Here is a 14,153-nt window from a genome sequence, read left to right on the forward strand (position 1 = left end):
CCGGCAGAGCCTGCTTTGGCCTTGAGTTGCACTTCCACCCCTACAGGACAGGAGGGGCTCCGGCAGGGACTCACAGAGCCGCTGCGCTCACGCCTTCTCAGTCACGGTCAGAACGGGAGCTTTCTTTTTCCCTGGGTCCAGTGGGTGTCCCCTGTGACCTTCAGGCGACAATGGACTGCCTGTGCGGTTGTCTGTCCCGTGCGCCCAGTCCCTGTGCCGCCTGGGCTTGTGAAGGTGCACTCTGTGATGCTTGCACAACAAATCGCCCACTGGAGTTTTTGAGTGACACGTGACTGTCTGGACGCTCTCTTGGGACGTAGGAAGCCTGCTGCCTCCACCGTCTTCATAATCAGAGTTGGTCCCACAGGAGCTAAGTGCCATCGGCACCTGATGTCCTCGAATCCGCCATCCGACCTGCATTTGTGCCATGTCACCATGGATGAGAATTTGACAGCTTCCTGTCCACCGAGCAGGAAGCTCATCCCTGAGCCACACAGGCCCAGAATCCTGGGAGGGAGGGAGGGAGAGAGAGAGAGAGAGAGGGAGAGAGAGAGATTCTTCCATTTGCTTGTTCACTCCCCAAATGGATGCAACAGCCAAGGCTGAGCCAGGCCAAAGCCAGGAACCTAGAGCTTCATCCAGGTCTTCCACATGACGGCAAGGATCTAAGCACTTGGGCCAGCTTCTGCTGCTTTTCCAGGCACATTAGCAGGGAGTTGGATCAGAAGCGGAGCAGCAGGCTCAGATAGGAGATCTCGTATCACAGGCGGTGGCTGAACCCACTGCGCCACAACACCGGCTGTGAGAGCCCAAGTCTCGGGGAGTCAGGGTCCCAGCAGGAAGTGAGGGCAATGCTCGGATGAGGCTCATTCTGGGGGCAGTTGTCCACACAGCCCACGGTGGCAGCGGGGACGGGAGTATCGCCCTAACGTGAGGCAGTGCTGGGGAAGAAGTGCTGCCTCCCCAGGCCCAAAGGGTCAGGGGATGGAGTTGCCAGGAGCCCAGCAGAAGAGACTGTCTTGGGGAGTGGTGACCGCTGGTGAAAGGACACAGCCAGACCGCGGTGTCCCGGCCAGCGAACGGAGGGATGAAAAGGAAATGGTAGGGCACTGGTGTGGTCTCAGGCTGATATGTTAGTCTTCGTCCAGCAGAGGGCGCCAGGGCACCAATAATGGGCCTACATTTGCATTTCCAGGTATTAAAGTTGTTCCAGCAGGAGGGGCTGCCTGAAGCCACAGCTGGGCCTGACAGGTGGAAGGCTCAGGACACAGACGACCAGGTCAGAGTCCACGGGGCGCGGGAGTGAGACAAAAAGCACGGGCTTCGGGACAGACCCCAGCTCCCATAACCAGGCCTCAGACACCATGGCACGGGCCAGGGCAGGCACTGGAGACTGAGAGGCCTTGTGCCTGGCCCCGGCCACGCAGCGGTGCCAGGTGGGCAGGAAGGGCGGGGTCTGGGGACCTTAAGGTGACGTCTGTGGGAGGGGAGGAAATGCTCTCAGAACAAAAGTGGGGACTGAGGAAGCTTGAGGGAGGGGGTGGGAGGTCAGGGGCTGGCCTCCCGCGTGGGAAGCGAATGCCCACCTAACAGCCCCACACTTCCCGGGGCCCCAGGTGCAGGTGACGGTGGGAAATGGACACGCTCGGCCGGCCCCTGACTCGCACTCCCCATGCCGTGAACGCGCCAGCGTGGCCGCTGCTGGAGGCAGACTCTTGGCCGTGGTGTTTGTCGCTCCTGAGCCCTGCCGGGGACTTGTCCTGGGGACCAGCCTGGCTCGCCGGCCTCAGGACAGGCTTGTGGGGCAGCGCCCTGAGAAAGATGAGCCGGGTTCCACACAACTTCAGTCACAAAGCGAGGAGGCCAACCTGCGTTCCCGAAGCCGGAGGCTCCACTGGGGCCCGCCCGGAGCAGGGCACTGCGATGGCTTCCGGTTACGAGCCGGTCCCCCAGCTTCGCGAGGGCCGGCTGGAGGCTGGAGGGAGCCCACATTGCGGGAGAGGGGGCGGTACTTCCGGTTTGTCCTTTTCCTTCTCGGCTGCAGGGTCCAGAACCTGCAGGGCTGCTGCAGGCCTGGGCAGAATGGGGCGGGCCTACACGCACCTGGTCTGCACCCACTGCTGCCGCCCGGGGCCACCGGCATGCTTCTGGGACCACAGAGCGCTGGCCCACAGTGGGCTGAGCCCCTCCGCTGCCCGCAGCACGTGGCCCAGCCCCCCAGTCAAGTTGCTGCGGGAGCCTCCTGTCCAGAATCCAGCTGGCGAGATTCACCCCTTCACACCACTGGTCGCCTCCTCGGCCCCAGCCGAGGACAACAAGGGCAGGGCCGGCGTGGGCTGGGCTGGACATTCGGCTGCAGCCCCCTCATCTGTGAAAGGGATGACGACATCTGTGCCCGCCTCCTGGGGCAGCTGTGAGGTCTGCCTGGCGTGGCAGGTGCACCTGGCCCAGTAGCCGACTGTTAGATCCAGATGCTGGAAAGCACCAGGTGCAGAGCCTGCGGGCTGGATGGGGGTTAAGCCAGCTCCTAGTCCACGGTGGGTAAGAATTCTTACTCCCTTCAGAGCCTTGATCTGCAGCCACAAGGAAAAGGCGTCACCAAGGCCGGAAGCTTGCAGTTAAGGCTGGAGCAGATCCTAAGGAGAGGAAGGGATCTTTAGGTGAGGCTGGGTGCCAGCAGCCATTCTGGCACTCGTGCCAAGGTGCGTGTGGGTGTGTGTGCGTGTGAGTGCGTGTGCATGCACACAGGCCCACTCCTGGGGCAGGCTGCCTGTGGAGTTGGTGCTGGCTCTCTGGGTTTGGCCCATGCCAGGATTTCCACCATCTGAGTGCAGCATCTGACTTTCCAAGCTTTCTGTGAGCCAGAGCCAGCCTCCTGGCGCCTGTTTCCATCACAGAGGAACCCGGCTCGCATAGGAGTCCTGGGGCACCAGCTCCCAGCTCCCAGTCCTCTGCCAGGGTGCAAATGGGACAGGGGACTCCAAATAAGGATAGGGAAGTGAGTGGCCCCATGGGACACCGGTCTCGGGAACAGAGGAGCAGCACCAGGTGTGGGGGTGGGGGGTGATCAAGTGGTGATGGGATGAGAAGGAGAAACAGAACTCAAAGTGGAGGCCGGCGCTGCGGCTCACTAGGCTAATCCTCCACCTTGCGGCACAGGCACACCGGGTTCTATTCCCGGTCGGGGTGCCGGATTCTGTCCTGGTTGCCCCTCTTCCAGGCCAGCTCTCTGCTGTGGCCAGGGAGTGCAGTGGAGGATGGCCCAAGTGCTTGGGCCCTGCACCCCGTGGGAGACCAGGAGAAGCACCTGGCTCCTGCCTTCGGATCAGCGCGGTGCGCCAGCATCAGCGCGCCAGCTGTGGTGGCCATTGGAGGGTGAACCAACGGCAAAAGGAAGACCTTTCTCTCTCTCACTGTCCAATCTGCCTGTAAAAAAAAAAAAAAAGAACTCAAAGTTGTCAACGGGACAGGGAGCAGCCGGGAAGCCAGAGAGAAGGGTGGGAGACTGAGACTACAGACTCAGAAGCAGCAGAACAGAGAAAGAGAATGAGATCCAAAGCAGGAAAAGTTGAGACAAGAATTAGATGTTCAGGGGGCTGGCACTGTGGCATAGGGGAAAAGCTGCTGCCTGCACTGCCGGCATCCCATATGGGTGCTGCACTTCCGATCCAGCTCCTTGCTAATGGCCTGGGAAAGGAGAGGAAGATGGTCCAAGTCCTTGGACCCCTGCACGTGCATGGGAGACCCGGAAGAAGCTCCTGGCTCCTGGCTTTGGCCTGGCCCAGCCCTGGCCGTTGTGGCCATTTGGGGAGTGAACCAGCAGATGGACGATCTATCTCTCCCTCTCTAACTCTGCTTTTCAAATAAATTAATTATTTAAAAGAAAAAAAAGAAGTGGATTTTCAGAGAGGGAAATCAAGTCATGGACAGAGGAAGGAGGTGGAGAGACTCCAAGAAAATCAGGCAGAGGAAAGAGTGCGTGACCCACCAGGAGCAGATGGAAAAGTGGCCAAGCAAAGGCTGCATGCCTGGTCGCGAGGCAGAGCCAGGAGGGGCCTGAGAATCACCACTTCACCCCTCCCCCCATCATCCTGATGAGAGAACTGAGGCCTAGCAGATCAGTGGCAGCGTCAGGATGGAAATAAAGATGATAGAGAGAGCGAAAGGACCCAGAAACCTGGAGGAAGGAAACCTGGCAGGAAGTCTCGCTGGGGGAAGAAGCAAGGGGAGAGACAGGTGGGAGAGGAGAGGGCCCGGCTGGCACAGCAGATACCCGGGCACCCAAAGCGGGGGACACTGGTCAGTCCCTGGGCTGGGCTCTGCCAGGGCCCCCCGCATGATCCAGGCCCCAGCTGTAGGCAGAGGAGCAGAGAGAAGGGCAGGGCCCATGGCTGGGGAGCCGGATGGGGCAGGCAGGGTGTCACGGGAGCGAGTCTCACCCGGGGATTTCCACGTCCACAGCGGGAAGTGGGCACGCTGGCAGGCGGAAGCAAGGGCAGCCATGAACCTCAGACGTCCCCACACTTCTGGGTCTGGAATCACACAGCTCAGGGCCTCAGTGCCCCAACAGCCAGTGTGCCCAATAATGACTCAGGGGCATCAAGAATACTCAGCCGCCCTGGGGAACCCTGCCAGCACGGGGACAGGAGCTCACATACATTCCAGAAGAGGATCTCCAGATGGCGGTCCCAGTCTCTTCCTGAGGTTCCGGGTTTCTTCATTCGTATTTTTTTTTTTTTTTTAATTTTATGTATTTGAGAGCCAGAGACAGAAACTGAGAGAGAGAGAGAGAGAGAGAGAGAGAGATGGACAGAGTCCCTACCCCCTCTTCAAATGCCCACAGCAGCAGGGGCTGAACAAAGGCCGGAACCAGACCACAATCCACATGGGTTCCTGCCTTCAGTGCTGCCTTCTGGGGTCTGCATTAGCAGGAAGCTGGGCTCCGGAACCAGAGCTGGTGCTGGACGCAGGCGCTCCACTGTGGGACGCCTGTGGGACACCTGTAACTGCTGGGTTGAATGTCTGCTCTCACTTCCAAGGTTTAGATGAGGAGTACGGAGCACGTGATTCCTGGCCACTGACAACTGCAAACGCCATCCTTTTCGGACAATTGAAAAATGCAGACATTCTCATAGCATATGGCTTGAATGTCCTAAGCCGGGATCACTCGCGCAAGCCTGAGGCCTGGGTGCCTCAGCTCCACATATGTCACCCTCCATCTGCTTGCCCTGTACCAGGCCATGGGGCTGCAAGGGGGTGGCATGTCCTGGGGTGTTGGGGTGAAGGCCAGGCTATGTGGGCATCCACACAGAGCAGACTGTCACATCATATCAAAAAAGCAAGTGTGTTAGAGCTAACGGGAGCCAGCTTCCCATGCTGCGAGGGGACTTCAAGTATGGCAGGAGAGGAAAGTGGAATGGACCCTGTGGCTGGCTCAGGGCCGGCGGCCACGGTGGGACTGGTGATATTCCAGACAGATGTTCTTCGGCGCTCTCCACTGCAGACGGCCTGGGAGCAACACGCCAGGAACCATGAGCACTGAGACGCTGGCCTCAGAAAGCAGCCAGGGCCTGTTGGAGAAATGGCCAATTCCTGGCAGGGGCAATGGTGAGCTGGAGCCGCTTGCGTCATCAGAAGGCAAATAAAATGCAGCTCAAGAAAGGGGGTGGGGGGCTGTGTTCGAGACCCGGAAGTCACCTGCAGGGGCTCCCGGAGCCAAGCCTGGGGTGCTTCTGTGCACGAAGACAAATGACAAAGGCAACTCACTGAGGAACGTCAGAAATCCTGCACCTAGCTGTCGGCGCCGGGGCGAGAGTGTGGTGGGATCTTTATGCAGACCACCTCCCCGCAGGATTCTTGGTCATGACGCATGGAAAAGGGGTCCCTTTCTTACAGGGAAGCCAGGCCAAGTCGGCCAGAGTGATCCAAGTGGCATCGCGGGTACTGGCACAGATCGGGGGGTCACAGGGTACCTAACCGGGTGCCGTGAGAACACGGCAGAACACTGCGAGAGTCCAGACCCCAGCCCCAGCCTGAATGAACTTCAGTCAAACCACAACGGAAGGGCGCTCTGCGGACCAGGAGGCCCACGCCCTTCTCAGGGATCCAGACCTGGAACCCCGGAGGCACAGAGGAGCCGCTGCCGTCTGCAGGAGACGGAGGCACAGAGGCATGACAGCACGTTTTGTTAAAGTTTATTCTCGTGGGAGAGAGACTTCCCTCTTGCTGGTCCTGCTGAAGCTGGGAGCCAGGAACCCAATCCAGGTCTCCCACACGGGAGGCAAGAGCCCTGAGTGGGGGCTGGTGCTGTGGCCTAGTGGGGAAACCCTCCCCCTGGGGCACCGCCATCCCGTCTGCTCCTCTTCCGATCCAGCTCCCTGCTATGGCCTGGGAGGGCAGCAGAGGATGACCCAAGCGCTTGGGCCCCTGCACCCACGTGGGAAGACCTGGAGGAGGCTCCTGGCTCCTGGCTCCCGGCTTCGGATCGGCCCAGCTCTGGTCATTGTGGCCATTTGAGGAGTGAATCAGTGGATGGAAGACCTTTCTCTCTGTCTTTCCCTCTGTCTGTAATTCTGCCTCTCAAATAAATATAATAAATATCTTTAAAAAAAAAAAAGAGTCCTGAGTGATCACAGCTACCTCCCAGGGTCTGCCCTATCAGGAAGCTGGAGTCCAGCACCGGGCTGGGACTCACACCCAGGACCTCTGGTGTGGGACACAGGTCTTCCCCCACACTGTAAACTCCGGGCCAAACACCTGCCCCAACAACCCAGAGTTGAACTGGCTCCTTCAACCATGAAGGACATCACAGGGACACCTGCAGAAACCTGCAAGGCTACTAAGGAGAATTTACAACTGTGAATCCGGCAGGGGAGGGGGTCATCAAAAATGTGTTTATTGGGAAGGCAGAATGACGGCTGGGGGCAGGGAGGGATAGAGATCCTTCATCCACTGCTTCGCTCCCCAAGTGGCTGCCAAAGCCAGGGGCCAGGAACTCCATCCAGGTCTCCCACTGGCAGGGATCCGAGCGCTTGAACCAGCATCTGCTGCCTCCCAGGCACACGAGCAGGGAGCTGGACTGGAAGCAGAGGAGCCAGGATATGGGTGCCCCAAGCGGTGGCCTAACTGCTGCGTCTCAACCCCGGCCCCTGAATCCGTGCTCACATCTGCTTTTGATGGACAGGGCGTGGCCTTGTAGGAGAGCATCCTTGCTTGTAGGAAACATGAAAATATGTGTCCAGGGGAAAGTAAACGAGGTGCATTCTACTTGCAGCTTTCTGTGAATCTGAAATTGTTTAAAATCGTGGGTTTTTTTTAGTCTACCACAATCAAGCTTCCAAGATAAAGGGTTCTTCATACGAGCACGGCGGGAGCCTGGAGGAAAGAGAGCACCTCATCTGTGGAACTCTTCCGTACCAATACCAAAGGCAGCGCAATAAAGGGAGACAGTAAGTTTCTAGAACCCATGAACATCTGAGTGAAACTCCCAGAAAAGATGCACTTGGCACAGCTGGCAAGCCGCTGCCCAGGCCGCAGGCTCCCGCCTCAGAGTGCCCTGCTTCAAGTCCCGCCGCTGCTCTCCGCTCCAGCTGTCAGCTCACACACACACTGGGGGGCCACAAGTGATGGCTCAAGTGCTTGGGTCCCTGCCTCCCACGTGGGAGACCAGACGGAGTTCCAGGTTCCTGGCTTCCGCCTGGCCAGCCCTGGTCATTGCAGGCATCTGGGGAGTGAACCAGCAGGTAGGAGTCTCTCTCTCTCTGTCTCCCTCCTTTCCAAATAAATGAAATTAATTAATATATTTGAAACAATGTAAGATACGTCTCAGAGGCCAGCCTTGGGTTGCCTTCCTTCGGGCAGCTGCCAGCCCTGTGCCCTGCCCCCAACACCCTCGGCTCCCCAAAGCCATGTGGTCGCACTGGCAGTGGTGCCGTGCAGGGTCACAGGGTAAGTTCTCTGGCAAAGTGGCCGAGCACAGAACGGGAGGAGCCAGGCACAGGACACTCCCTGAGCAGTTGCCCGACTGCCCGAACCGCCTCCTGCAGGCCCATCTGTGACATGGAGGCTGACTCCTCTCCCACGGAAGCCACTGATGCTCTGGGTTTTTTGGTCACTCACAGCCAAACCTAATCTTCCCCCGTGTTCAACTCCAGCAATCATGGATGGAAAATAGAGGCCTTGATACAGCTCAGTGCTCACTCCTGAGTTTTAAAATCTCTTAGCAAACTTGGAAGAGACAAAAGTGTCCTTTACTTCGTATAGAATAACTCCAGAACTGCCCCCCTCAAGCAAACATGATAGTCAACAGGGAGTCGTTTGTTTAAAAGTCCTCTAAAATCCCAAACAAGACAAGAATTCCTGTTTTTACAACTTCTATTGAATTCTGGCCTGCAGGTCCTTTCAGCATAATAAAATAAGGGGGAAAAATGAGAAGTATTAAGTTACGGAAGGGAAAACAAAACTCATTGTTTGCACATGATATTACTGTCTAAATAGAATCTACAAACACTTTAAAATAAGAGCTTGGCAAGACGGGTGAACATACAATAAATACATACAAAGTAGTTGCATTTTTATATACTGGAAACAAAAGGTTCAAACATATATATATATATATATAAGATTTATTTATTTATTTGAAAGAGTTACAGAGAGGGAGAGACAGGGAGAGAAAGGTCTTCCATCTGCTGGTTCACTCCCCAAATGGCTACAATGGCAGGGATTTCTCCAGGCCAAAGCCAGGAGCTTCTTCCAGGTGCAGGGGCCCAAGGACTCGGTTCATCTCCCACTGCTTTTCCCAGGCCATCAGCAGGGAGCTGGATGGGAAGTGGAGCAGCGGGGACCTGAACCAGTGATCTTACGCGATGCTGGCATCGCAGGCAGCAGCCTTACCTGCTATGCCATAATGCCAGCCCCCCCCCAATACAGTTGTGTAAAAGATATGTTACAGCAGTGACAAAAACTAAATTGCAGTTTGAAACAAATTTAGCAAAGGACAAGCATGTTTTTTTATAGAGAAAATTTGTAAGTTTTATTTAAAAAAAAAAAGCATCAAAGTAGATCTTTTAAAAATAGGGAGAGAACAAGCATTTAGCCTAGCGTTAAGACACAAGTTAGGATGCCAAAGCTCACAGCAGGGGGCCTGGTTCAGTCCCCACCTCTAACTTCAGCTTCCCGCTAAGGCATAGACAGGGCAGGGAGGAGGGGGGACAGCAGTGATGGCTCAAGAGGTTGGAATGCTGCCACCCCATGGGATAAGGTCCTGGCCCTGGGCTTCAGCCTGGGCCAGTCTGGTAATTTTAGGAGTGAACCAGCAACTGGGCACTCTTTCTGCCCACTCCCAAACAACTAATTCAATAATAAATTAACATGGGGAGATATTTTAGATTCATAGATTTAAGAATTATCAGTTATCAGTGAAAAATAATTAACACGTGGTATCCATATTGTTCTAATCAGAAGTTCCAGCAGATATGTAGGGGAATTTTTCAAGTCAATTCTAACATGTTTTTAAACAGTTTTTAAACAGATGCACACAAGGGCAAGACAATGAAAAAAAAAATGTGAAATGTGATGGAGCTGCCTTACCACTTGTAAGGAGACTTACCATAAAGGCGAATGAATTACTACAGCGCCGCTGTGGACAGAAGTGGTTAGCCGAGCACCAGGAGAGCGACCTCCGACCCTGGCCCCTGCCAGGGGAAACCTGAGCAGTGACAGCTGCGCCGCAGACGGAGAAAGAGCCGTTCACAGGCTGCGCGGGCCCTCCGGTCATCACTGTGCAAGGAACGAAACGTGATCCGCACCTCGCGCCGTTCCCTGATCAGCTCCAGATGGGCCCGGGGCTTCGGCTGCCAAGGTTTCCTGAGCCAGCTTTTTGTTCGTTTTAGGGGAGAAGAGAGGAACATTGTTTTAGGAACTCCAACCGGGGAGGGACAGGGAAACATGCAAACACAGGGGGAGAGTGCGAGGAGCACCACAAAGAAAGTGCAGACACAGGGGCGGGGTGGGTGGCTGTGCAAGGCCGTGCTTCCCAGAGACCTGTGCGACAGCAATCCCCATCCGCGGGCTTTTTTTTTTTTTTTTTTTTAAGTTGCCTTACTTTTGTATGTACTTGAGAAGCAGAGGTGGACAAACAGATCAGGTCTTGCATCTGCTGGTTCATTCCCTGGATGCCAGCCATAGCCAGGGCTAGGCCAGGGCCCCAGCCGGGAACCCGGAACTCAATCCAGGTCTCCCACCTGGGGGATAGGAACCCAGTCACTTGAGCCATCACCTCTGCTTCCCAGGCAAACCACGGCACTCCCGCGTGCAACGCAGACACCCCAACCAGCATCTTAACCACCAGGCCAAGCACCCATCCCGTCACGTGCCCCTTTGGGGCCACGCTGCGGCCGATCAGGAAGTGGAGTTTAGGTCCTCTCCCCTTGGACCTGAGCAGGTGTATGTGACTGCCTTGAGAAGCAGCCAACGCGTGAGTGGGTGTGGCTTCCGAGGCTCCTTCACGGGAGTGCCCCTCTCTGCAGCCTCCGTGCCCTGCCCTGGCCAAGCTCCCCCGGCAGGAGCCACTCTCCCCAGCCCATCTGCAGGTGCCACGCAGCTTTCTGACGTTCACCCGGCTCCCCCACAGCGGAGGTGTTCAGGTTTGCTCAGGCTTGGCTTCCTCCGCTGCCTCAGCGAACCTGTCCCAGCTCCGCCTGGCCTGGAGCCCAGCCTGGGGTGGGCAGACGCTCGTGTCCTCGACCTGAGAGGCGGGTGAGGCCCAGCACAGGGAAGCGAGAGGCATATCCAGCATGAGTGTGTGCTGCGCAGTCAGGAGCAAGGTGTGACCACGTCGGGGGCTGGCCCAGAGGCGAGGGCAGTGAGCTGGGGGAAGGTTTGTCCTTGGGGAGTTGCAGCCCAGCCCTGGCTCTGCCCTAGTGAGCTGTGTGACTTGGGCATGTTGCTCTGCCTCTCTGGGCCTCGGCCTTCTCAGCAGTGGGGTCTGTCATTTTCACACATCTAACACCTAGTGGGGGCACTGATACGTGGAGCAGGTGCTTCCTACACGGAGCTAAAGAAACGTCCTGCTCCCCACACCCACGGCACTGTATCTACGCAGCAAACTTCTAATCATGTGTCAGGACCTATCTCATTGCCACCTCCTCTGGGAAGTCCCCCTTGACTCCCAGGCCTCCCCGGCCTCCACGCTTCCCTCTGTCACAGCCCTGAGCCCTGCCTCCCGCTAGCATCCCCTACCTGGGCGCCCTCTGGCGGCTGAAATCTCATTTACAGCCCCAGGACCCAGCCCCAAGAAAGGACTGCAGGACTACACAGAGAAACCTGCCCAAAAGGGTGCGCGCTGGCCTCGCGGAGAGTCCTGTGAGCGAGGGGAGTCACGGGGCTGCCGGGGGGAGGTCATGGGCATCCACACTGCTGCTTGCTCAGCTGATCGCATGAGGCACATGAGGCTCTGGCTTATTCATTCACTTCCCGGTACTGGCGGTCTTCCCCATGTGTGTGCGAGGTGACTGACCGGCAGCGGCGCTGAACTCCACACCCCATCACGCCTGCCCTGACTTTGGGAAAGCCACGGGCAAACTCCCCACGGTCTGCAGGTGACTGGCTTTCCAGGCCCCCACCCCCTCTCGCCCAGAACGAGGGGCTTCACCCTTTCCCACACAGCCGGAACCCAGTGGACCCTGATGTCTTCGGGTTTGCTCCCACCCCGCTGGCCTATTCAAGCCAGTCCGGCCCAGGCCAGCTCTGCTGGGGGCAGGGGTTGACGAGTGCAGACAGACGCGGGACGAAGCCCGGGACCGAGCCGCAGCCCTCTGTCTGCTCCCGTGTTGCCGCCCTGCACAGCCTGAGACGCTGCGTCCCTCCAGGGCACCTCTGGCTGCAGGGTGGTGGCAAGCAGGAAAGGAGAGACCCAGGCAACCGACCTGTGTTGCCGACACCACGATGGCTGCCCAACGCACCGGCTGTGGGAGACTGAGCGCTCCTGCACAGCCCCCCTCCTCCCGCTCCAGCCCCACTCTGCCTCTTACAGGGGCCTGCTTGGCAGCCTCCAGGGGGCGCTCTCCTCACTGTCCCCGTGGCCTGAGCAGCCCCCAGAACCAACCACGTAGCCCACGTGCTTGTCTCGGGATCTGCTTTGCGGGGAACCCAAGGGAGGGGGGCAGCCATGGAAGAGGCCAAGGATCAGGCCGGGGAGAAAAGTGGCTGAGCAGAGTGGGCGGGGCCTGGTAACTGATCAGACCTGAGAAAGAGGGAGGAGGCAAAGGTGACACCTACCCCACGCTTCTGACCTGAGCACCATCATCAGTAAGAACGGCGGGAGAAGTCCAGGGGCCGAGATGGTATGACTTCAGGTCTTAATGACTTAACAACTTCAAACGTTGGGGCTATATTACAGCTCATGCTCTCAACGACCCTGCACCCTGTTTGTCGCTCCCCCTCTTCACGGAGGAACGACACAGGACCCTGCCTAGGCTTCCTATTCGAGTCACGGCACCATTATGTCGCTCCCCCTCTTCGTGGAGGAACGACACAGGACCCTGTGTTGTTCTTTCGTCTGCTCGGCCCTCCCCGGGTTTGCTGCTGGTCCTTCCCGGGTTGGCTACCGACCCTTCCACCTCCGTGGAAGGGCGGTTCCCTCTGCCACTTTCCCCACTTCTGCGGGGGAGCGGCACACCGCCGGCCGGCTCTCTCGGGGGCTGCACAGGTGTTCCTTCAGATAGATGTTCCTGGTGCATGTTGTCTCTCTCCTCCTTTATAGTCCTCTTCCACCAATCCCAACTCTGCTACCCACACGCCGAGTACGCTGCTCTCCTCCAATCAGGAGCAGGTCCTGCAGCTTGTCAAGTTGGTGAGAGGCAGCTGGGTAGAAGCTGTTTCCTCCTCTCCCAGCGCCATATTGTGGGAGAGCAGATGCATAGAATAAGTCTTAATTCGAGTAACAGTCTAGTCCCAGTTGCTCCCCACACCTGTTCATCAATATATGGATTTCTCGGCGGCTTATATAATGCTGTCGAAGTACAGGATGGTGCAGCTGCAGGCTTGTGTGTCTGATGGACGAAGCGTTACAGGCAGGGATTGTCATCTAACCAGTGCCGTGGAAGAATGGCCAGTGGCATGGAAAGGTGCCATTTGTTAAGTTAAACAATCAGCCCAGGAAATAGTAGTATTTCGAGATGAGAACCCGCTTGGGGGGTGTGCAGGCGCAGGGATGCGGCCACTCGGGTGTGCAACCGGTGTGGCACACGTTTCATTTTTCTAGGTGAAGTTAATTTCTCCGAGGAACCACCATTCTGAGAAATGGAAACATAATCTCACTTCCGAGTGTCCCAGCCCCCTTTTCCCTGTTCCTACAGGTGGGTCCTCACATGTCATCTGTCCACGAAGATGTCCCCCGGACCCCCCCCTCCCCACCGCGCCATCAGCTAGTGTGCGCCCTGGCTGTCAGTCCACACTGGTCATTGCCTGGCCAGGTCTGTTCCAATCACGTGGCCCTTCAGTTCCAGGCAGCCCTCTCGGTGACAGCAAGGTCCCCGGGGCCCATGGAAAACAATGCCTTCCTAATGCACAGGACCTCACGTGGCATGAGATTAACGTGGCCTTCTCTGGTCAAATCTGTGATGAAGACAAGGATCTTGTGAGGAGGCGCTGATTGTGGACTATTTGGGCGGGTCCTCAATGCAATCCCACGTGAGTTTGTGAGAGAGGCCGAGGGCAGGGGGAGGAGACAGAGATGGAGAGTTGGCTACCAGGAAGGTGGACACGAGAAAGACGTGGCCACAAGTTGATAAATGCCCACAGCGCCAGGGGCAGGGACCGAGGGCCTCCGGCGGGAACACGGTCCTGCCCACACCCTGCTTTCCGTTCATCGAGCCTCCCAAAGGCCAGAGAACACATGTTGGCTGTTTTCAGCCACCCGGTTTGAGGTCACTGGTTTCGGCAGCCACAGGATAGAGAGAGCAACATATCGGGTGCACTGGGGTCATTACCCCTGTGTGTAAACCGAGGCCGCCAGGGAACTCTCGCGGACTCTCCACGGCCTCCCACTGCCCCAGGGACAGGGCCCTCAGGCTCTCTGCGGCCTCCCACCGCCCCAGGGACAGGCCCCCCAGGCTCTCCACGGCCTCCCACCCCGCCAGGGACAGGGCCCCCAG

At 57.5% G+C, this 14,153-nt stretch overlaps 1 long non-coding RNA gene across 1 annotated transcript; it reads right to left on the reverse strand.

Moving 5' to 3' along the window:
• Positions 1-425: 425 nt before the first annotated feature.
• LOC149128449 (uncharacterized) lies at positions 426-13,412 on the reverse strand. Its single transcript, XR_016219015.1, has 3 exons — positions 12,277-13,412; positions 9,608-9,873; positions 426-2,636 (listed from the first exon to the last, which is right to left on the reverse strand). It is a non-coding gene; the product is annotated as an uncharacterized LOC149128449 (long non-coding RNA).
• Positions 13,413-14,153: the final 741 nt, after the last annotated feature.

Source organism: Oryctolagus cuniculus, chromosome 1 (genome assembly GCF_051225735.1).
Source record: "Oryctolagus cuniculus isolate XC-2025 breed Fujian yellow rabbit chromosome 1, ASM5122573v1, whole genome shotgun sequence".
NCBI lineage: Eukaryota > Metazoa > Chordata > Mammalia > Lagomorpha > Leporidae > Oryctolagus > Oryctolagus cuniculus.